The sequence below is a fragment of the Stenella coeruleoalba genome (assembly GCF_951394435.1).
Source record: "Stenella coeruleoalba genome assembly, chromosome: 10".
Taxonomy (NCBI): Eukaryota; Metazoa; Chordata; class Mammalia; order Artiodactyla; family Delphinidae; genus Stenella; species Stenella coeruleoalba.
In genome coordinates, this window is record NC_137156.1 from 86,099,002 (window position 1) to 86,123,954 (window position 24,953).

At 44.8% G+C, this 24,953-nt stretch overlaps 1 protein-coding gene across 8 annotated transcripts in view; it reads right to left on the bottom strand.

The window, feature by feature from the left end:
- FOXP1 (forkhead box P1) overlaps window positions 1-11,422 on the bottom strand; it is a 598,032-nt gene extending 586,610 nt beyond the window's left edge. For all 8 annotated transcript variants that reach the window (XM_079934807.1, XM_079934808.1, XM_079934799.1 and 5 more), the window contains exons 1-2: window positions 11,008-11,422; window positions 8,950-9,095 (exon numbers count right to left, since the gene is read on the bottom strand). The gene's annotated coding sequence lies outside the window, so the exon portion shown is untranslated. The remainder of the gene's footprint in view (window positions 1-8,949; window positions 9,096-11,007) is intronic.
- Between the last annotated feature and the right edge of the window lie 13,531 nt (window positions 11,423-24,953).

Sequence of the window (24,953 nt, forward strand, 5' to 3'; positions counted from 1 at the left end):
TCCTATGTATTAAAAGTATAATGAAAGCCATGGGGTGGAAAAGAGCCAACTGAGAGCAGAGGTCACCTCCAGGGTAGAAGGACTGGGCTAAGACATGCCAGGAGCCTCTGCAACCTGGATCAGAAATACATTCTTTCTGAAGCTGAGCAGCAGGTACATGGGGGCCCACTGAATTATTCTCTGAATTACAATTTTTTGGTGTCTTACACATTTCGTAACAAAAATCAAAAGCTGTAAGCCATAGTTTTAAGAGAAATTGCTTTGTAAATATCTGCCGGGTTCCTTTCCTCCAAAGTCTCTCTCAACTCACAGATCGAAGCGCTTGAGGCCAAGGCATCGCATTTTATTCAACAACTGGGGCACTTGTTACAATACCAAAACCCCCATATAAAATCCATTTGCACCATTTTCAAAAGTCTCACAACTACCTTGAAGAAGTTTCCCACCTCAGTATTCTGCCAGGGAAAAGTCCTCTCTGACACAGAGATGATTTCTGTAGCTAGTAAAAGCTACTGTCCTGCTTCCTAATTGAAATAAACAAAAACAAACACAGAAACGACATCTCTCCTTAAGTATCTTTTTAATTCTGAGTTGACGCAAATACACGCACCGGAAGAATAAGCTAGAAACACATCTTATGTATGATCTGGGGACAAAGGGGTCTAAGGTAAATGTTTTGCCAGATGGGGAGTTGATTCCTCCCCCGCACACACACACCCTATCCACAACAACATCCCCATCCCACAATATTTAAACCTTGTGCTGCTGTTGCCTTAAGGACAGTGAGACAAAAGGGAGAAGCATCCCCAGTGAGCAGTGAGGATAACTTGCTCCTACAAGTATAAGAATTTGTTGTAAGCTTACCCAAGTTAGGACGGCGCGTTTACTGTCAACAGGCCATCATACTGCAACAAAAGCCATTATTTAGAAAATAAGATGAACACACTTAAGTGACTGAACCCTTCCCTAAGCCCAGAGAAGGCATGCAAAACAGCGGGTCTGCAACAACACGCCTGACGGAGCCCCTAAGAGAAAACCCGAGATTGAACCATTTTCCACTGTAATAGACTATCTTCTCCAAAATTATTGACAGTTGGATGTGGACAGCGATATTCTCTAAAGAGGTCCCACCCAACCCCCCCTTCTCAAGGTTCAACTAACTTTCTTCCAAATAATTAAATGCAGCAAACTTTCTATTAGAAAATTTCTGTAATACGTCACTAGAAAGGGTCTGTCATTGATACCCTAATGATATATCAGTTAATTACTTAATCTCTCTTAATGAAATGATTAACATCTTTTCAACAAACAAGGCAGAGTGATTTAACATCACGCTGTAGATTTCATCCACTGCTGACAGTTGTAGTAAAGACCATGCAGCCTCGACAATGTACTTTCTACTTTTTCAACCAGTCCCGTTTTTCATCTTTTATAGAAACCCTCCATGCAAAGTTAGAGACACTCTAGTTTTAAAACTTGGCCCATCAGAGATTGTTTTTTAAGCCCTTCAGAGTCTGAACAGAAATAAAAGAACTTTGTATTACAGGGATATTCCAAATGCCACCCAAACCCAGAGCCCAAGCAACTGTGAAGCTCGAGACAGAAACAATGCCAACTTTTTGGGTATCTATTAAAATGAAGCCACACCCAAAGTCAAGTGGCAAGTTTTTATGTTTTAGTTTAGGTGAGGGCATTTTGGACCAACGCTTTATTGCTGGGTAACTTCAAAAGGTACATCACTAATACAGACGAAAAACATCTACACAACTTTTATTTAAATAACTCTTTTGACCGTAGTGGAGAGATCTTTAGCGGAAGCCCTGAATAGTTGAACAAGCCTCCTTAGCATTTTATCTCTCATAATCTTGGAGGATGCATTTGTCTTAGGATTCTGCTTGCTTTATTTGTGTGGCATCCTTGGCGAGGCTACTTCCATCAATATTCCTGCAGGCCCCATCACATACAATGAGAGAGAATTTCCCAAGATGCCTAGGAAAATCAACGTACTTATGCCAGCAGGGTTAATCTAATGGGTAAACAGTTCAGATTTTTAAATTAAGATGAAATACTTGGAGAAAAAAAAATTCCAGCAAGCCATCTGACACTAATTGGTAGCTACAACATGACAATGCCCACTGGAAACATGGAGGCAAGAGAGGCATAATTTGAAAAGACATGTCTGGTACTTGGTGAGAACAACCGATGTGCCACGTTGTTTCTACCACTCACCTGAACTGTGAGGCTCTTGTTCTGCCTCTATTTCTCTAAGTATCTAATGTTTCTTTTGGTGCTTGCCTCTGGAAAGGGAACCCATATTCCTTTCTTAGGTTTCATGAAGTCCAAACAGTAAAGTTAAACCCTTAAGAAGAGTTATAAGATTCCTGCAATGCTGATCTTTGAGGAGTCCAGTTCTCCCACTTCGGGGGGCATCAGAATCACACGGGGAGCTATTCAGAAATGCAAAGGCTGCCCGCCCCCTGCCCCAATATTGTACACCCAGGCACACTGCGACTATGTCTGTGTTTGGAATGACAGCTCTGCTGTGATTCCAATCCTCGTGCATACTTAAAAACCACCAGCTTTGATTCTTAATAGAAATCCAAACACATTAAAAAGAACACAGGTCTCAAGATAAAACAAAAAAATTAGTCGGTAAAATCCAAGTGAAGATCAATATTTCAGTTCCACAATCTTTAGGAGCAGAAATCACTTGGTCCATGGGTCTCTGTGTAGTGGGCATCAGAATTACCCCAGGGGAGATTTGTGAACAATGCACATTCGCACGTCTGTCTGCAAAAGTTCTGATCGAACCATCTGTGTTTTAATAAATCCCCCCTAACATGTACACACGCACAGACACACAATGACCTGGAAGCAGGTGAGCATGGGAACTCGCTTTGAAACATGTTGAACTCGGACCAACAGCAACCCTCTTCCACTTCGCATAGGAGTATCCGCCTCCACCTCTGTGCTTACCTGTCCCCGGGAGAGGAAGCCTCCAGCTCCTCTGATGGGGCATCACCAACTCAGGGGAGAGGCTCTGGGACAGGAGAAACTCATGCCAAGCTCACATCACTCCCTCCCCCCAGGAGCTGCAGTCACTGTCCTGAGAGCACCAAGAACGTCTTTAAAAGTCTGAGTAACTACACAGCCCCGGTGCCGTTAGATCTTTAAGCTCGAAGAACATACCTTCAACACTCCCCCTAATTCGAAGACAAGGAACCAGAAGCAAGAAAAGTCACATTATGATTCAACTGCAGAGCCAGGAGGGAGAAAAGGAAACCTCGGAAATTCTGCTTTTGAGTTGATGCTAGAACTGTTATTCAGTGTCCCAGCCAATAAAGCTGATCACAGAATTAGCTAAAACCAGAGAATCTGGCAAACTGTGAATGTCCACGTGCATTACTACTAATAAGTGAGTCTGTATCCAAAAATAAATTTCAGGAAAACATCTCTGTCCCATCCTAAGTGAGTATCTTCTATTTAATACAAACAGGGACCCAATAATGCCAGGTTCAGGTCCATTTTTCTCCCCTGAGCAAATTGTCCTCTAACAGGCTAGCCCCAGACATTTTCAAACTGTTGAAATAACACAGAAGGACAGGAGCGTTCTGATCAGTGATTCCTCCATTTTAGCTTTGTGTCTGAATTAGCAGCAGTTAGAGGAAATAAACCCATCTGAGAGGGGTCCTGAGTAGAGACAACTAAATAGTAAACAGAACACTTGAACACGATTTTGCATGTGTTCATGCTCCTTCATTTAAAAAAAAAAAAAAAAGAACCTATTTTATTGAAAATGTGATTTGGAAAGAAAGTGCAATTAGCTTTGCACAGGCCCTGCCGAGATGTTCCTGAACACACCAGACATATGTAAATATTTCGTGATATCAGTTCCAATTGAATAGACCTGTCAAGATATTTACAGGGCTTGACAGTACTTCTGTCTTTAATTAAATTTTTGTCCAGATATTCTAATGTAATTTAAATAGATTATTAGTTGTCAGGATCTAATATAAATTTTGTTTACGATTTAGTTACTTTAAGTACTCAGACTGAAGAAACTAATTTAACCCCACACGTGAGCAGCTTCAAGCGTCAAGACCACTAAAAAGCTTCCACTGCCCTTTGCACTCTTCCAATAGTCTTAAATTACTACAACTTTAACGGTAAATATCAAGGCACAAGATGGAGCCCCTCCCCCACTTGCTTAAAAGCAAACAGCTTGGGGAGGGTCATACGGAAAAACCCATCTATATGCATGTTCAAGTTCCAGATTCTTTCTTTCAGGCAGCCAGTTCTCCCAGTGGCTGGCTAGGGAGGAAATGTTTTTCTCACTTTCGATCCCATAAAATCACTACCAAACACCTGTTGTACACAAGGCAGGGCATGAATTAAAAACTGGTGTCGGGGGATTTCAAAAAGAAACGCAAGTCTCGCAGAGACATCCTCAAGCTAATTCGGTCAAGAGATTTTCACGACTGGGTAAAACAGTACGAGGAGAAGGATGCAGCTTCTGGCACAACCTTCTTGTGAATGGGAGCTGACTTCTAAATAAGGCCTGAAAAATGCCTTAGCCCCAGCTGACTGTAATTAATAAAGGTAATATATTAAAGAAACAAAGGACACTGTCAAATTGTCTTCCCTGACTGCCATGCGCTTTACCCCACTGTACTTCCCCTTTCCAGAATGCCAGCCTTGGCAGCCATGATCGCAAGAACATTATCTATGGGATGCAAAACCAAAGCACTTCTTGAAATCAAACGTTCCTCACAACATTTATTTTTAGGTTGGCAGCGCAAGCCAAATCTGCTTAATTTCCATTAACCACATCGCCACATGCACATCAAAATAAACTATGTGGGTCCCAGGGGGAAAAAAAAAAAACAAGTGTCATGTATAAGACACCCCATATTTGGCCAGGTTTCCCTGTTTCAGGAATTTGTCTCAGCTCGTGGCCCGCTGACGTTCTAGCTTTGGAACCTCTAACCTTAATTCAGTCAAGCACCAAGGAAAAGAAAGATTTTTAAAAATCAGTTTAAGATGGTTCCTCCGATGGCACACGTGTGGCAAAGTGACTCACAGACCAGTGTAACAAGGCACAGGAAAGATCGTTTAGCAATCACACCAGCCCAACTCACTTGGCTTGATTTACAAACTCGGTGTTTGATCACCTGGTGGGATTACTACCAGCAACTAAAGAAAAAAAAAAAATCCCCTACAAACAGTAAAAGTCCACGTTGGCTGGTGTATAAAGTTCACCTGTCTATTCAGCAGATGACTCTCTTAAGGTTATTTTCTTTAGAAGACAAACCCCTACTTGCTGGAGACCTTTACATACTCTAGGTCCAAAAAACATACTTAAAAAAAAAAGAACAATACTGCTGGCTTAGCAAAAATGACATTTACTATGACGGAATTCTGTAAAAGGAGTATGACACCTAACAGGATAAGAAAGGAAAAGAAAAAGCCCTAAGCAAAAAAATTTATTTGAGAAACAAAAAGACCACCTGTGCAAATCTAGCTATGCTCTGGAAACCCCTTTTCAGCCACAGAGAACCAGCTCCTGCTCGGTGCCTTGAAGCTGCAATTAAATTGTAGTAATTTAAGATTATCGGGAGAGCAAAGGGCAGTAGGAGCTCTTTGGAGGGCTTGCCTCCCCACTTAATGCTCTTCAGTCAGGGGTTAAATGAGTTTCTTTAATGTAAGTACCTTAAAGTAACTGAATCATAAACAAAATTTATACTATTTTCTGACAGCCTGCAATCTATTTAAATTTTATTAACGGGTACCTAAGATTATTTTTAAAAGACAGAATCCTTGCAATGCCCTGTAAATATTCTTGGCATCCCCACCGAAAAGTAATCGGTACTTCATAACACCTAAATTGAACACACACACGTTTGCGGGATGCAGACTCTTTACAAGATAACATTTCAAAAGTGAGTTTGCATCTTAAGTAAAACCTGAAAACCAAATCAACAGCACAATAAGATTGGCTGCAGAGAGGATGCTGGGTTCAAAATAAGTTGTCACATCGGCTCTATACTCGCTTCTCTTCCTTTATGTTGGCATTGGACGTGGGGGGTATAAATATATTTGTTGAGGAAACATCACAATTCCTCTGTTAATTTAAACAACTGCTGAGAACAGACCTATCCTTCAGTAGAGCCTCCGAATGCAAAGGCCGGGGCTAGAGTCTTAAGAGAAGCAAGGAAGCAAGGAAAAACTTAGTAACAGAAAACCATGCCCAGGCTCAACATTAACCCAGTTAACTTTTGTTATTGTTGGTACAAATGATTTAACTAGAAAGTATTTACAGCTTTTTAAAAAACATTACATATTGCAGAAAATTGCCTAATAGCATCCATGTGTATGTTTAACTCACATTGTTTAATGATACAATAAAAGGTATATCCAATAAAAGCTACAGACTTTGAAACATGTTGGGCACTCTGGTTATGAAACTCTGACTTAGAAAAACACAAAGTGCTTACTATGTGATTGACATTTGTTCGTTACAAATGCAATCCTTCAATGACAATTATTTTTATTCTTCTCTGTGTTTAGTTGTCCTTTTTCCTACTTTGTTCTACTTAATTTGAAATGACATTTAATTTGGGGATAGTTTATAGCTTAAAAACAAAAAGTGTTACACAGTTTATACTCCAGCATTTAAATATAAACACAAAATCTTTCACAGGTCTCCAGCAATGCAACCCCCTTAATTTGAGGCAGTTAATTTGAAAAGCTGATGCTTCTTTCATTATACTTTGATAAACCTGTGAAAACAAAATGCTAAAGTAATTACTGTTACTACTCCCTTTAAAAATGTAAAGCAGTTAAATTTTCCTAGACAACAAGCAAGGACAAGTTACAGAGAACTTGAATAAAAGTAGCAACGTGGTCATGCTGAATGTCAATCTAAAAAAAGAGGTTATGTCTAATCTGGAGAATGCTCCCTCTCGCCTTTTTAAATTCCAAGAGTGGGCTGACACAAAACTTCATCACCAGGGAATTTTTTTTTTTGATTTTTTTTTTTTTTTTTTTTTTGAGCTTCACATCAGATTTCAACCCTCACATACAAAACCTTGGCTTCCCTGACAAGGCAGATCTTCTAAACTTGATGTGAGAAAACGTTATCTAACTCTAGTGTAGGAGTCTAATGTTGGTAAAAAAGAATTCCACTGCACAGTTCTGGGTAGCAAGACAACCTCTAGAAGACTTACTATCCTTTTAACGCCCTTTTGGGTACATTCTCTTCACAAATAAGTCTGCATTATAAAAATAACTTGTTTAGCTACTCAGCATCTATAAGGAACTCAAATGCTGCCTGGAGAGGGGCTGAATATTTCCTTCCAAGCAAGCCTCTGCTTGCACCACAAAGATCAGCATTTGCAATGGTCCATTTCTGCATTAGTGAATATATAGCTTTGCTGCTTGATCGAATAGTCCAGGGTTCTCCGTGTAGAGCTCCTGACAACCACCCAGCAGCAGTTCTGTTTGATCTCTCCTGCTTCCTTAATTTGGGTTGTCAAGGTTCAGCAGTTGGAGGCTGTTTACTTTTCCAAAAAAAAAAAAAAAAAAAAACTGATTTTTTTTCTCCTTCTCATACAATGACTAATCCAAAGACTAAGGGGGGGGTGAAGTGGGGTGCAGCCAGTGACAAGATGTTAAACCTTTCTCCCCCCCTTTGCAATGAGATTTTAGCTAACACCGTTTGAATGGTAACTAGTGGAGTTCCTTTTAATATTTTTAATACTCTTTAATTATGAGACCTTTCAAGCAGAGAAGTCAGAGATGGAAAAGACTCATTCCTGATCTCTGAAAACTGTGAGCCCAATTTTCTTTTCCTGGCCTTAAAGAGATGGGTATTTTCACTTTGCGAATCAAAACTCTAGTGGAATTCTCAAAAAGATTCAATAGATTTCTCTCTGGAACCAAAAATAATAGGAACTCCTGTGTCTCAATTATACAGGATAACCCTTGGTAGAAAACACCTGAACTCTTACCATTTCTCTTCAAATTCTAGTTAAGACATCTCTCCCTAAATTGATTCTCACTGTGGAAAAAACGAGGGGAAGGGAGATGAAAGGTAAAAAATTTGGAAATACTTTTCAATGTATTTTCAGCAGGAGAAAAAATCTCTTAACTATCCCTCAGGTTTTCTCAACTCAGCTATTGTGCCAGCCCGAAATCCTGAAGCCTACGGACGACGAAAGGTAAAGTGCAGACGGTTCCAATGTGTACACTCCTTTCAGGGGGAATAAATACAGAATGGCCCTCCAACATTCCTGTCCAAAGAGCAGTAACAAAAAGGGAAACCCGAACTTGGAAAATACCTGTGACCGGACATGAGAGCAACACCAGCCCCTCATAAATGGGCTGGAAAAGCTCAAATGCAACCAAATGAAATGTTTATATTAATTCCATTATTCTGCCCAAGCCTCACAGATGAGGGCTGGGGGGGGGGAGGGGGCGGGGCTCAGAGGAAGAAAATAAGTTTCATTTCGGGTTTTCTGGTCTAGCACAAGGAAAAGGAATTAAGACGAACGTGTAGGATGAGCCCAGACTAAATCAATACACTTTGTAATCAGCCCGGCAAGGGTATTTGGACACAATGACTTGGAAATAATTAACAGTTAAAAGGGGGGGGGGGTGAGAAGGGGAGCGAGGGATGTCATCATATTTTATCAGAGCACTTTACACTCCATGCTAAACTTTGATCTCCAGATTTTCGGATTTCGGAAAGAAAAGAGGAAAAAAGGAGAAAGTCCAGTATTTCAAAGCACCTACCGGCTTAAGGATGGGCACATTTCCTGGCTCCGGCGCCAGATCGCTGCGCTCGCGCCGCCCATGCTGGGGCTTTGGGCGCAGAGACCCCCGGGTACAGCCCGAAGCTCTAGAGTGTCACCGGCCCTCGCGCCCCCGCCCGCGGCCGCCTCGACTTACCCGCGGAGTCCGGGGAGGGAGTGGGAGTGCCGCCTTCACGCCCGCGGAGGAGGCGCCGGCAGCACCATGGTCCCCGGCGCCGCAGCCGCTGCCCCTTGGCCCGCTTGCTCGCCGCGCGCTATCCTCTTCTTGCAAACTTTCGGATTCTGCGGTCGACAAGAAACCGGGGCGACCCTCAGCAAATCTTCCCGGTGCAGGTTGGGGGGAACTGAGTGGGGCGGGATAAATGAGTAGCCTGGGGGGCCAAGACCGAGAGGGCGGCGGGCTCGAAAGACCCGCGAGCGCGCGTGGAGGGAAGAGAGGATGTGGCCCAGGGATTCCCTGCAAGGATCCCGAGACCGGGAAATCGGCCCGAGCCTAAGTCTCAGCACCTTCCCCGGGATCTTACAAAGTTGCAACAACAAAAAAGGAGGGGGGGAGGAAAGGGGGAGGGGGTGGAATAGGGATACGATCGCAAGCGCAAGGTTTGGAGTTACAACTGTTTATTTAGTCCTTATTCTCACAGGGGGCGGGAGCTGCGCCGCAATCGGGGGCGGGGGGGGGGCGGGTTGCAGGCAGCGATTTCGAAGCAAACACTTGGGAGGGGGGCCTGAGACTTTGTTTCTGGGCGCGAAGCTCCCCGGCGCCCGCGTGTGTCACCGCCAGTCTCCGGGGACCAAGGCGGAGCTCACAACAGGTGGGGAGGGGGACTAGCCGAGGGCCAAAAAGAAGAAGGAATCAAAGTTTCCGAGCGCGGCCGTATCTGGGGAGGAGGGGGGCGGGAGGCGGAGGCGAGGGGAGGCGGAGGCAGCGAATGACCGCGACCCCGCGGCAACTGGCAAACTCCTCCGGCTCCCGGCGCCGCCACCGCGGTCCCCACCCGAAGCGCACACCCGGCGGCTCGCCGGCTGCCTCAGCTGAATCCTCTCTGCGGGGCAGGAATGGAGCGCGGGGAGCCCGGGAGGAAGGCGGCGCGCAGCAGAGGAACGGAGAGCGGTCGGCCGCCGGGACAGGGCCGAAGGGTCTCGGCGACTCGCGCACGTCTCAGGACATATCAGGACTTGGGAAATCCCCCCTGTTCCCCAGGCTTAAGAGGGACGTACACCCAGAAAGTGCGTGTGGTGCAGCGGAGAGGAATCCGGGCGCGGCGACTCCCCGCAGCGCACCCTGCTCCCACTCCCACCCGCCGAGCTGGCCACGGCGGCCTCGGATCCCTCGCGGGGTGGCTGGGTTCGCCGGGCCGAGCGCGCGAGGGGGTACGTGTCTAGCTGGAGGTGCGCGGGTGTGTGTGTGAGTTTTCTGGGCTCCGGGGTGCGGCAGAGGAGTGCCCCCGCCGCCGAGTTCGGGGCACGGCGTGCGTGGCACCGGAGACGTCCCCAGCCGCGGGGCCTAGGGCGCAGACGTTCTCAGTCATTCCGCTGAGGCCCGCGGAGCAGCTCCGGGGCACCGAGGGGGAAAACACTCGTGGAGAACGAAAGGAAAAAGTTTGCTCCAAGTCCAAACTTTGGGCTCCAGAGGAACCCGGCGCGCACCCCCTCCCGCCGCGGACCCGACCCCGGGCCCCGCGCCCGCCCGGCTTCTGGGCAGGCACCCCGACGCCGGACACCGAAAGTTGCGCCAGGCGGCCTGGGATTCTCGATTCCTCTCCCCGCTGCAACCGTGGAGAGCGCAGAGCGACGCGTGAAGGGGCCGAGGTGAAGGAGAGATCGCCTCCTCGCCGCTGCAGCCGCCGTAGCCCCCCCCCCCCCATCCATTTGACTTATGGAAATGCACCCAAGAGTGCGGGCGCCGCCGGAGTCCCCTCCACCGCCCCCCGCGCCAGCCCGCAGCCCCCAGCCACCCGGGAGCCCGGGCCCCGACCCGGGGGAGAGAGAGGCTGCCTCTGGGGAGGGCTGGGGGAGATGCACGTGGAGCCGGGAGATGGGAAGAAGTTTTTTTTTTCCTTTTTTCTTTCTTTTTCTTTTCTTTTTTTTTTTTTTTTTTTTTTTTTTTGGTGGTGTTGTTGTTTAAAGTGGTCGGAAACAAGGCAGGAGGCGGCTTGGGAAAAAGTGGAGCAGAAATGGAAAAATACAAACTCACCCGCTGCAAATGGTCTCTCGGTGCAAACTAAGGTGTTTTCGGGCCTTTCCCCGCGCGCGCCCACTCCCGCCCGCGCGCGCACCCCCGCGCACACACTCACTCGCGCACACACGCGCGCACACACACGCACTCCCGGGCGAGGGCCGGGCCGCCGCGAGTACTGCATGCAACCGCCACACAATAAATAACAATAGATTCCTCCGCTCCGGACTAGCTTTCCGGAGCCCAGCCAGCGCCAGCGGCGGCGGCAGAGGCGCGGACGACGTCGGGCCGGGGGCGCTACCCCGCCCGCCCCCTGGGCTGCGGCCGGGGCCCCTTCTCCATCTTACGCACCCCTAAGCCACCCCCGGAGCGCGAACCGGCTCGCCCCCCTTCCCCGAGCCACTCGGGCGCTGGCACCCACCCCCCTCCCCCGGCCTCCCGGAACAAATAAATAAATAAGGCGCGCGAGAGGCCAACACGTCGCGGAGGGAGATGTTGTTATTTTTTGCTGTTGTGCGTCCCTGACGTCACATCCACCTGCTGGGTAAACAACAAGGCTCGCAGCAAAAAAAAAAAAAAAAAAGAAAGAAAAAAAAATCGCAGTTGCCAAGGGGGTGGGGCGGGGATTGGGGGCAAGGGGAACAGGGAGGTGGGAGTGAGGGGTGTCCAGGCTAGATGGGGACGAGGAGAAGGAGGCAGAGTCCCGCAGACCAGAGAGAGGAAGGCAACGCCAGAGCAGTCCCTGGCAGAAGAGGGATCAGGCAAGAAAGACCTGGAAAATGAGGGGCATGGGGGAGGGGGATTCCTCAGAAGATGGGGAAAGGGGCGCCCATTCAGACACCGGAAAGAAACGAGAGGGAGAGTGTTAACAACTAGGGACGAAGATGGGAATGCGGTGGCTATTTGCTTGGTTTCTGAGCTAAAAATACAGAAGGAAGGGGAGAGGAAAGACAAGCATGTGAGTTTCCTCCAGTTAAAAGTGAAAGTGTTTTGCCATCAGTGACAGTTGAAGGAGGGGGAGGTAGGGTGGTGTTTTCAACCCCCTTTCTCCTTCTCTCCCGTCCTCCCTCGGTCTCTCCTCTTTCTTTCTGCACTTTGTCCAATGAAAGAAGGCGAGTTCGGGAGGTGAAAGTTCAACAGAAGGACAAACCCCTGTTTGGAAGAAATAGAAACCCGCCAGTGAGGGTTTTTTTTTTTCCCCCTGTATTTCTGAATCAGGAGAGTGTAATGTGGGACGCTTCCCCCCACTTCCTTGTCAGAGTCACTGCAGGAATGTGTAGTTAGATCCACTTTAGGCGAAAGTGGCTGCGTCGGGAGCTGTGTTCTTGCCATGGTTTCTCTTAGGAAAACGCCCAGGGGGCTAGCATGTCAATCAGTTGTTTAACACAAATTACCTGCTCTCCCAGAGATCAGTCACATGCAAAAGGCTTTGTCCAATTCTTTGAAAAGGTGACTTTTTTTTTTTTCTTTTTGCTGCTTTGAAGTTCGGTGGAATTTAGAAATTTGAAAGAGTGAATTAGGAGCCTGAATGAAATGTTTTGGAATATACATATACATGTATAAAACAAGAGACACACGCATTTCTTTCACTATTATCAACACAAATAGAGGAGGAAGAAGGCTTTCTGTTTCCAAGGTGTGACTTAGAAAGATATAGGGCTCTAGGGCTTGTAGTTGTGAACAGAAATAATTTTTTTTCAGACCCATCACCTCAACCTCCCAGCATTTCCAGTTACCGGCTAGGTGGTGTACCAGGGCAACTCTTTATGAGAATATATTGAAAGCCACTCCTGTGGATTCCTACGAAGTACTTGGAGAGAAGGAGACAACAACAGAAGGGGGTGGCGATGGGAGGGGGACACTAGTACTGTCCCCTTGGTCTTGAGACCAGAGCAGTTGTAGATAATCAATATCCTGAAAAAGTTATTATAAATTCTTCTGGATCATGTCTTTATACAAATATTTTTAAACATTCATTTACAGAAGAATTCTAAATCTCAAGTTCAATAATAGCATAAGACGACCACTTTAAAATTCTGTTTTGCAAGTAAAAAAAAAAAAAATTCACTCATGCTACTGAATAAAGCCAGAGACAGGGAGACTGCGCTAAGGTAATTACAACATAGTAGAATTCATGTAAATGCACGCTGTGTAAGATTCCAGGCTATCCAGGCAAAAGCATCCATCAGACCATTGAGACTAGGATCCACATAAAGAAAATGCATTTTACTTCCTGTAGCACCTCCTAGCTTCCTAGAGGCTAGGGCTGTGTTGTCTTTGATTCAAGAGGTTAATTAAGACATGACACACCTACTATGTTCTAGACCATACAGCAGGCACTGAGGGATGCAGAAAGAAAGAAAATTCCTGCCCCTGAGAAGCTCACTGGCTACAGCTGTCAGTAATAACATCTAATATTTATTGAATGCTTACCATGAACTAGACAATGATGTAGAAGCTTTATGGCAACTCAGTTAATACTCCCAACAACCCTTTGACATCGCTGGCAATTCCATATGCTGAATTCACATGGAATTAAATTGAAATCTACAAAGTAGCCAGTCTATGGGGTGCCAGGGGGTGGTTGTTTTTCATTTCTACAATGTTTAAGCCAGATATAACATGTTATGGTATATGTCGGGTTGCAGAATTATAACTCAGGGGAATAGCAATTTATTTCAACGTGACAAATTTATGCATCGTCTGTAAAGAACAATTCATGCTTTGATCTGGCTTTTCAGATCGAACAGTGAGTTTTAAAAAAATTATTAGTATTGCCATACTAAAAAGATCTTTAGATTGCCACTGATCTTATTCTGCATTTTAACTGCCTTAAATTCTACATTCACTTGAAAGCGGGGGGACCAAAATCAGATTGGCAACAAGTTTTGCAGACAAAAGGAAATCCTGGTTGTAAATCCCATGATATATTGTACCCAATTTTGTATATAATACTGTCTAATGTGCCGCCTTATTAAAGAATTCCATGTCCACTTGGTTTACATTAGAGGGAAACTTAACTACAGTTTAACATATAGTTCATTTTCAACACTGTCATGTTACATTCATAGGGAGCACATTTTCATTTCTTTATCAGTAATCAACTGGAAGTTTCTTTTTGTTAAATTAAAGCAAGAAGGGTTTTTAAATAAAGGGCATGGGGGTAGGACGCCACCTTTTGGTGGTAAAACAAATAGAAGTCCCTTTTTTAAACACATGCTCCTGACATAATTTCATTTTTAATTACACCAAGGCAAAGGTGCTTGTCCCCATTTCGTTATAGTTTAAGTAATAGGAAAAAACTTTAAATTCAAAATTAGCAAACTATAGTTAACTGCGGCCAAAATTGCCCCAAAAGCATCAGAACATTTGAGTGCCCTGTCACATACTATTAATTATATGTACCACCAACTTTGTTCTGCAAATACTGTGTCAATGAACATATGCACATCTTGGGGGGACAGAAAGTGGAGTGGACATTTGCCACTTAATGAGATACCTGAATCTCTCATAAGTTTAAACAGAAACTTTAAAATCGCTTAATTCAGTGTTTCTTTAACTACAGTTACCATCTTCCTAATTTTCACCATATCTACGTAACATAATAGTTCTTGAAAAATTAATATACTGTACTCACTGCAGTACAGTTATTATGGTAATTGTACTAAATATTTTCCTGTAAAGCACCCACTTTTATTTTTCTGTTACTACATTAAATGGGAAATCATATCACCTTCCATAAATTAAAAACAATCACAGTAAAAACAAAGTTACTGATTTCTCTTTGTTAGAAAGAAAGAGTGGCTGAAAAACTAAAATGGAAAACTTTTTTAAAAAGAGGGGCAAGTCCTGAAAAGTGTTAATGACGTGTATGTCAACAGAAAATTGTTTTCTCTGTGTTGTTTTTGTTGTTGTTGTTTGAACAACCAGAAGGATAGAAAATGATTGCAAGGGGAGTCTAGTTCTCAATATGTCATTCAATGTTATCTAATGCCATGCCAGTGGCAAGACTCCTACACTCTGAGTAACAGGCAAAACCAAGTATGGATATCAAATTACAGATTAGCAAGCTGAGGCCCAGGGAGGTTAAATTGTCCTCCAAGGCCACATAATTAGTTAGTGGCTAGACAAGGATTAGAATTCAGGTGTCCTGACTCAGCACCATTATGTATTTCCATCTCACACTCTCCACTTCACCAAAGTGATGTACCACCCCTCCTCAGGAATTATTCGGCCTGCCTAGTTTCTCAGAAACAGCCAACCCCATATCCCTTTATAGACAGGAGAGAAGCTGAGGCCACAGAGGGTAAAGATAAAGGTCCACCCCCTACTCACCCTCTCCTCTCCCCCAGGTGTGGCAGACATCCAGGTGTGGATAAAGACAGTGAAGAAAGGAGGAAAGGGTTAGCAGGAGAGAGGGGGAGAAGAGGAGAGTGGGGGGAAGGGAGAGGTTAGTAAAAGTGGTCAGAATTCTCTAAATGAAAGCTTCTATTCCTAAGTCTCCTTCCTAGAAGAGAAAAATGGCTAATGAAAATCACGTGTTTCCCAGTAAGTGGCAAGAGAAGCGTGTCCTCTGTGTTGTGATGTGACGATATGCGCACACCAGAAAACAACAGAGGCTCCCCTGTTGTAAAGTATGGTCAGCGCTCGGTAACCACTGGTTCTGCCTCCATGGATTCAACCCGCTGTTTAGGCTATTTGGTGGGTTGAATCCGCAGATGCAGAACCAGCAGATACGCGGGATGTACTCTAAGGAACTTGAGCATCCGCAAATTGTGGTATCCGAGGGAGGTCCCGGAACCAATCCCCTCGTATACTGAGGGACAACTGTATACAGTATTATCAAGGACTCTGAGACAAACCACATTTGATAACTGAGAGGCCTGAAAAGCTAGTCAGGGAATGGTAAAAGAGCCCAGCTCTCAAAGGGCTTTCCCCAACGCCAAAACTTGTTCGGAGGCTCAGCATTAAAACTAGAGACAATAATGCACTTTCTGAGGTTTTAACCACGGGGGGCGGGGGGGCCTTAGTTACAGGGATTGCATTTCCTGTTTTCTTTTAAGGGCACAGCTCTATAAATGTAAATAAACATGGCCTGCACATGGTTTTATGTTTTTCTAACTTGGTGCCTGTGAAAGAGGTTGTTGATATGCACAATAAAGTATTTGGCCAAGTACCTCCACTCCAACAAGCTATTCTGGTCCCTAAACCCCTGAACATTCAGAGTGCAACATGTTCGTAATTTGGAGGTACTTAAAGGGCGTATGCGCAGCTCGATACTACCTGCCACAGGTACAAGAACAATCTACAGCCTTGCTATGCAACGTGAGATGTGCTGGCCTGAAGCATAGGCGCCACACCTGACAGGGTGTTTAAAAGGCAGAATCACAGCCCACTCCCTAGACCTACGGAACCAACAGCTGCATTTTAACAAAACTTCCAAGCTGTGTCTCACACACACTCAAATTTGAGATACACAGATCTGAAGTGCGCGTGGCCTCTTATGCAACAGGCACCATCTCAGTAACCTTTAATGCCTTCAACGACCTGACAGATAGTCCTGCAAGCTGTCCTCCATACCTGGTTCTCCAAGCTGGCGTCTTTTATAAACTTTGTTGGGTTCTTGTGTTTCAACCACTTGCAAAGTTAAGCCACTAAATCACCTATGTAAACCATGATTAATTCCTTTGACATGAATAGCAGGGTGACTTCTTCCGTTACCCCAAAGAGACTGTTAATTGCCCTCCAATTGTTTACTTTTGTATTGTTTTATGAGTGCTCAGAGAAAGATGGAACATATTCCCCACCAGGCCAGAAACAAATGCCAAGACAGGTCTGGGGAAGGCTGAACACATGCTGTGACTAAACCTTGTTAGTAGAAGGGCTTTGCTTTCTTGGTTTTGTTTTCTTTTTTATGCAAAGGATGACACCTCCCTAATTATAAGTGCTGCTGTTCAAAACCCAGAATGTCTTCCAAACCACTGAGGGGGCCACACCTCGAATGGCCCATGAGCCATCCTGGTTGGATTCTCTTTCCAGTTCTCTACAGTTTTTAAAAATACATCCAAGCACCACTAGATTTACATTAAGTATAATGAGAGGAAGGGAGACCTCATCCAAGTACGGTTGCTTCATGAATAAACATGAAGGAACCATAGGCAAACCTCACAGCTGATGGTTAATCTGTATCTGTGACGTTCTCAAAGACTGTAGACACCTCACCTTCCTAAGAAAACGTTACTTTTGTAACCCCCTTCCCCCCAAAATAATTAAAACTATTGTTTTTATACTATCCTAAGGCAGTATAATTCAGTCTCTGAGTAATTGTACCTGAATTCAAAATAAGATTTCACATGTAAAGCAAAGTTCTGATTATAATCTCTGAGAAGTGTCTTGGCTTATATTTAGAATCCACAAGTGCCAGCTCAGTGTTACAACAGGCATTGTTCTGTAGGGCTGGAGACAAACTGTGTTTGTATGAGAAGGGAAATGAGACAGGTCTACCCACCTTCAGGAACAGGGCGGCTGTGAGTTCCAAACTAGAGAAGATTTTCTGAAGGGACTGCAGGATACTAAACACGGATATGCTGACATTTCTGTTATGCTAAACTTGGGATTTGTTTGTTTGTTTTTTAGTAGTATCTATAAAATAGCTATCAAGCGAAGCTTACTCTTCCCCCCACCAAGGATGTTCATGAACCACTGTTAAAATTAAAAAGCCTTAAAAAGATTTAAAATCTGATATCTGCAAGGTTAGTATGAATCCTATGGTAATGGATTGGAGTTGAAGGTTTCTATATGGACAGGGGCTCTAATGTATGTGGCTCTGGGCTGATGGGAGCAGAAAGAGTAGGAGAGGGTGGGTGCAGAAGAGACAAGACACCCCCAATTGAACTTTCTGCCCTGGTTTTCTTCATGACAGCAGAGGGAGAGTAATAATAATGGAGGATATATTTATATAAAAATATAAATTTATTATTATAAAAATATAAACACATATATTTACAGATAAGTACAGAAATAAATCCATATGTTTGTATGCCTGAGTTAGTATAGATACGTATATTTCCCAGCTCTGTCCATTGAGAAAGGCTAGAAGTAGTGATACCCCAGTAGCAATGAGCACACCTGGTACTCAGATCTTGGTTTCTAAATACCTTTCTCCAATAACACAAATCAGAAATCTTTGCAGAACTAGTTAATGCTAGGGGTGGGGAGGGAAAAAACAAGATAAGCCTGGAGTATCTTGTGCCAGAAATTGCTATATGAAGTGCTTAAAAAAACCCAGATGGGGGGGAAAACAGACTCATTGAAAAGGCACAGGAGCCAATCTGAAAGAGCTCCAGAAGTTGCTATATGAAGTGCTTAAAAAAACCCAGATGGGGGGAAAACAGACTCATTGAAAAGGCACAGGAGCCAATCTGAAAGAGCTCCCCAATGCCCAAAGTTGGGACATCGTGAGCAAGAAAAGAAATCACAATAGTATTGGATTATAACCCAAAGAAATCACAATAGTATTGGGTTATAACTCATGTATATAAATATGCATGAGTCCATACTGACATATATATACACACATTTACACACATACATGTGTACATATATATATATTCACATATATATGTGTGTAGATAGATATACATCTACACATATAAATATAGGGGGAAGTGACAACTCTTCTCTACAGAAGATGGGTGGGGCCCAGCAATCAGTGTTTTACGTTTTAACAGGTGATGCTAATACCACAACCTAGAGAACTCAACCAGGCAACTTAAATTATTGAAGTGGGTTGTGTGTCATTATGGAGGCTTGGGGACTGTGGCAGTTTGAGCACACAGGTCTCAACTGAAAGGGGCAGAGCCCGATCGCTGTCCCCCAGAAAGCAAGCTCAGGACAGAAAGAGCTTTTGAATTTTCAAGAGAGGCAAAAAAAAAATCCAGATCTTTCCCCAAATAGTCATCAGTTTTAAAATTCTAGGTGAGCCAATCAAAGTACAGCCTCAGGGAACATCAAGGCCACAGGCAGTTCCTATGTGACTCCCATCTTTGGGAAAACTGAGCCACCAGGTCGGTTCAGGATGATAGGATTTGTTTCTTTCCTTTTTTTTTTTTTAAAGGAAAGTACTTTTTAAATTTTATTTTATTTTTATTTATTTATTTTTGGCTGCGTTGGGTCTTCATTGCTGTGTGTGGGCTTTCTCTAGCTGTGGCGAGCAGGGGCTACTCTTGGTTGCGGTGCACGGACTTCTCATTGCGGTGGCTTCTCTTGTTGCAGAGCATGGGCTCTAGGCGTGCAGGCTTCAGTAGTTGTGGTGTGTGGGCTCAGCAGTTGTGGCTCGCGGGCTCTAGAGCGCAGGCTCAATAGTTGCAGCACGTGGGCTTAGTTGCTCCGTGGCATGTGGGATCTTCCCGGACCAGGGCTCGAACCCGTGTCCCCTGCACTGGCAGGCGGATTCTTAACCACTGCGCCACGAGGGAAGTCCAGGGTTTGTTTCTTAAGTGAGCAGGGTGGAAACAACCAACAGAGACGAAGGGAAACTCGGAGAGTGCTTTTACGTATTCTTAAATTCCTTCCCAAGCATTAACTAGTCACTCCAAACATCCTGGTGAGGAAAGCTGGTTTGCATTCTGAATTGTTCCTCCATTTGTCAGCAGAAGTCACAATTCAAAATATCAAATAGTCAAACGTCATTATTTAGAAGGTGCTATATTTAGAAGGATTCTTTGTTCCTCCCCAGAAAACTGAGTTCAAACGTTTTACTAGGATATTTTATTCAAGGAGTCTAGTGCCACGGTGACCTACTATAACCATTGTTATTACTCTCCCTCTGCTGTCATGAAGAAAGCCAGGGCAGAAAGTTCAATTGGGGGTGTCTTGTCTCTTCTGCACCCACCCTCTCCTACTGTTTCTGCTCCCATCAGCCCAGAGCGACATACATTAGGGCCCCTTCCTTAAGGAAGATGCCATCTAGCTCATGGAAGACACGTAGTAAATACAAACAAGGTGGTAAGATAAATACCATAAAAGTAGCTTAGGGCTTCCCTGGCAGCGCAGTGGTTGAGAGTCCGCCTGCCGATGCAGGGGACACAGGTTCGTGCCCCGGTCCGGGAAGATCCCACATGCTGTGGAGCGGCTGGGCCCGTGAGCCATGGCCGCTGAGCCTGCACGTCCGGAGCCTGTGCTCCACAACGGGAGAGGCCACAACAGTGAGAGGCCCGCGTACCGCAAAAAAAAAAAAAAAAAAAAAAAAAAAAAACTAGCTTAAAAAGCAGAGGAGTGAGCAGGGGGCATCTGGAAAGACAACAGAGAAAAGAGTGGGTTACCCATGTGTCTCATTAGATAGTTGAGATTTCTATATATGGAGCAGGGAGGGCGGAATTGCCTTACAGGTAAAAATTCAGCAGCAGCAAAGGTGTGGAATCTGTAACACCCACAACAGTGGTTCTCAAACTGCAGTGCATGGAAATTATCTGGAGAGCTTAAAAAAGAAAAAAGAAAAAAAAAAAAAATACTGAGGCCGGTTCCCAGTCCCAGACATTGGGATTTAATTGACCTAGAGTACGATTTTGGCATGGGGAGTTTTAAGAGCTTCCCAGGTGACTCTAAGCAGCTATGTTTGGGAACCCTTGACCTGGGATGAGTCTGAAGACAGGAGTCACAGCCAGTCCTGCCAGCCTAAGGCATCTGGGGACCACAATTCACTTATAACACTGAACTTCCACTGTGGCCAGCGTCCTTATCTTAAAGGAAACCAGTTGATTAAGCTAATTCCCCAAAAGGGGCTAAAATACTCTTCTTCACTGTGATCTTTAGACCTCGGGCATCAGAATCACCTGGGGGTGATTAATACAAGGATTGAGGGAGGGGGAGGTTAATACAAGGGTTCCTGGAGCCCACTTCAAACCTGCTAAAGCAGAGTGTTGGTGAGGGACTGTGGAAACAGGCTTTTTTAGAAGCTCACCACCTGATTAATGATATGCAGGGAGGTTTCGAATCCCTCCATGGGGATTTCCAATGGTTACCTATCCTGGGACTGTTTCCATTTTAAAAGGGAACATTTAAAGAGGGCAAGATATAAAACAAAGGAACAAATTAGGACATATAGCCTTAAAAAGATTCCTAAAAGTCATGGAATTTAATTTCCACAGGTGAAACAGTCATAGAATGGTCAGCTGAGATGCCTCAGAGCTCAGGAAGGTAAGGTCTTGCTTCCTAGCAAAGACCTGGGCATCAGTCATAGCTGGTTGTAAAATCCCAGCACCACGCCTACCAGCGTGTCACTTTGCGCAGGTTCCGGAGCAACCGACATGCGCTCCTTAGCAGTAGGAATGGCACACATCTTAAAGGGTTGCTGAGGGTGGAACAAGAGAATACGTGCTTCACTTTGTATGACAGACTCTAGGACCTAGGGGCAGGACAGGAATAAAGACGCAGACATAGAGAATGGACTTGAGGACACGGGGAGGGGGAAGGGTAAACTGGGATGAAGTGAGAGAGTGGCATGGACATATATACACTATCAAATGTAAAACAGATGGCTAGTGGGAAGCAGCCGCATAGCACAGGAAGATCAGCTCGGTGCTTTGTGTCCACCTAGGGTGGGAGGGAGACGCAAGAGGGAGGAGATATGGGGATACATGTATACATACAGCTGATTCACTTTGTTATAAAGCAGCAACTAACACAACGTTGTAAGGCAATTATACTCCAATAAAGATGTTAAAAAAAAGAAAAAAGAATAGGTGCACAGCACTTAGCCCTGGGCTGGGCACAGTGTAGTAAAGGCTCAACAAAGCGTTTGGAGGTCAGCAGAGCTCGCTTCAAGACCCAGGAATCCTGACTTCTGTGGGGGGCCTCTCCAGGTTTCAACTGAAGGAATTCTAGGTCTTGGAGCTCTCACGTGGAGGAACATTTGAAGTCCGGATTTTCTCAGTGTCTTTCAAATCATTCCGCTTAGGCTGCCTAATCCACCCACGGCTGAAATCAGGTCTGCCTTCAATTCACTAAAAAATGGCCATCATTTTTTCAAGTCAGAATAGGAAAGCAACAACAGAAGAATCGCCTCCCCAGGCAGGGACATTCTCATGAAAATGAGCGGGGTTTCTCAACCTGGGCGCGATTGACTTTTGGGGCAGGGAACTGTCCTATGCATTGTAGGAAGTTTAGCAGTATCCCGGGCCTCTGCCTACTAGATGCCAGTGGAACCCATCACTCCCCAGTCAAGACAGCCCAAAATGTCCCCAGACTTGGCCCAATGTCCCCCTGGGAGGCAAAACTGCCCGCCCTGGGATGAGAATCGCTACTCCAGGTACCCTCAGGGCAGAAGGCAGGACTCCCTCTGGGTCACCAACATTCCTCTCCTTGCCATGGCTATTTATCCGAGAACTTCCCCCACAAGGAAAAGCAGACATCAGTCTTACTTCTCTGGGTAACTGAGTAACCAAATCATTTTCTTTTCAAAACAGAGGGGGCTCAAGAGGAGGCTGTTCGTAACTCAAAGAGAGCTCCGGGTACGCTCCACGGCCATGCTAAGTCACCACCGACCTCCTTCCAGTTTCTGACAAAGCTGTTGGCAGCAAACCTCGTCCCATCGTGATTAAGCGGACTTTAATTAATAGAGTCCACGACTCCATAAACAATGTCAGATGTGTGGTCAGCCTCCTAGCTCTCAGTCTAAAAACAAAACGTAGTAAAGGAAGCGACAACAGATAGAATCAGAACTCCAGGTTACCGCGTCTCATAAGATGATGCGTGGGGTTTAAATTAGGCAGAAGCTTCATCTGGACGTTCTAATTAAAATTCACCTTCTGGGAAGTCCAGGGGCATTTGCGTCTCATGTGTAGGAAGCTACGGAATGAACCATTTTATTATGTGGAGGGGCCAGTGCCTGTCACTAAGTCCTCCTTCCCAGTACTAATTCATCCACTGTCTCCAGGGCTCCTGAACTCATGTAGCCCAGCTTGTGGTTTTAATGGTCAATATGTCTGAATGATTACTAGATTCATTGAACAGTTTGGAAAAACAAGTATTCATTTCCCAGACTTTGGCTAACCTTGGCATCCTGATAGTTTTACATCTAACGTGGCTCTAAGGATTCATTCTGACTTTGGAGGAACCTTCTTATGAGAAGCAGAAGTGGGCATCTGCCAGGGCCCCTCCGTCACACACATAAGCCTGATGTCAATTTCATTCAGTCAGTCACACAACAGATATTCACTGCTTGCTATACTGTGTACCAGGCACTACATGAAACATTGGGGAAGAGGAGTAAACAAAAGCTGAAAATGCTTGCCCTCGTGGAGCTTACATTCCAGTGACTTTCTCCATGAATGATGTATAATTTTTCAATTGAACATTTTTTTAGAAGAAACTAAAAGTGGTAGCTACCAATATAAACTGACCGAGTCAGCAAAGAGGATGTCTTCTGTTAGAGTTATTATTTAAACCATAAGAAAACGCCAAATAAAACTGTAGGTTTTGAAGCAGGGGGTAAAAATAGAGAAATCAACGAATAATAATGGTAAGATGGTCATTAAGAACCTACCACAAAGGAACCTGAAGGTTGATTTACCAACAGTGGAAAGATCGGGCCACTCTATATATATATCTGGGGTCCCAGCTTAGCTTAGAAGAAGGATACATGTCCTGAAAAGAGTCAAAAAACCAAATGACACCGAAATTTTTGTTTTGGGGCGGGGAGAGAGAGAGAGAGAGAGAGAGAGAGAGAGAATGAATGAGAGAGTGAGAACTCATCTCTTAGTTCCATGTAAGCTGTAGCATTGCACTGGAAAGAGTTTGGGGCCCGGGGAGAAATGGCGGAGGGAAGATTGTGATTCTGGCGTATCTACAAGACTCCAATTGGCACAGCACAGCCAGTTCCTCCTCCAGGCAACAGAAAATAGCCTCCTCTGGATGCTTGTCTTAGGACACAGAACAGCAGAAGGTAGAAGAGGCCAATGAAATCTTTCATCCCTCCAGCAGGTGCCGGGGAAGCATGCATCTTATGCTCCAGGGGAACACACTGTGCGTTTTCTGGGTCAGTATTCAGAAGTTCGAGTTCTGGAGAAGAGATGATAATGGTCTGTACAATTTATACTGTCATCCCCAAGGAAGCAGAAACGTGTGTGCTCCGTAAGAATCAGGCATGGCTGGCCTGCTGTGTGCCTGCTGGACCTCTGTGCTGGCTGGAAAGTCACATGTCTCTGAATGTTTGGAAGTATAGTACCCAGTTGTTTGTTTGTTGCTCTGCTCCCTATAAACAGTTTGGTCTCCTTCTGGGGAAAAGAAATCATGTGAGCAGAGCAAACACACACACACACACACACACACACACACACACACACACACACACACACACACTCTCTCTCTCTCTCTCTCTCTCTCTCTCTCTCTCTCTCTCTCTCTCTCTCTCTCTCTCTCTCAAAAATGCTCTGCTCCAGGATCCAATAAAGCCAGACTTTTCTAGGGCAAAGAGAATCTTAAAGTGGAAGACCCTGGCTTCTCGCACAGTTCTATCTCATGATGAGCACAATGATATATTTTTAAAAATTAAAACAGCTCTTAGGGAAGTGTCCATGTTAAAACTAACTTTTCTGGTTTATCACGAAAGAAAATATAGTTGAGATCTCCATCCCGTCTCATGTCCTTACAAATTCTTCTCTCTGAAATTCACCTATGTCAGGATTGCTTTATTTAGGATAGTATTACTTTATGCCCATTTTATGTATTGATGGGTCAATTATTCCACGCCTTTTATGATGCGGTAGGAGCTGGAGCCTTCAACCTGCCTGGCATGATCTCCTTCCTCAAGCTCTTTGCACGGCTAGATCTTTCTAGCCTTTGGGTCTCAGTTGAAATGTCACCTCCTCAGAGAAACCTTCCCTGACCTCTTCCAGAGAGAACCCTCTCCCTCCTCCCAAAATTATTATGTACAATTCTGACTTGTTCCTTGATGTATTTACTCA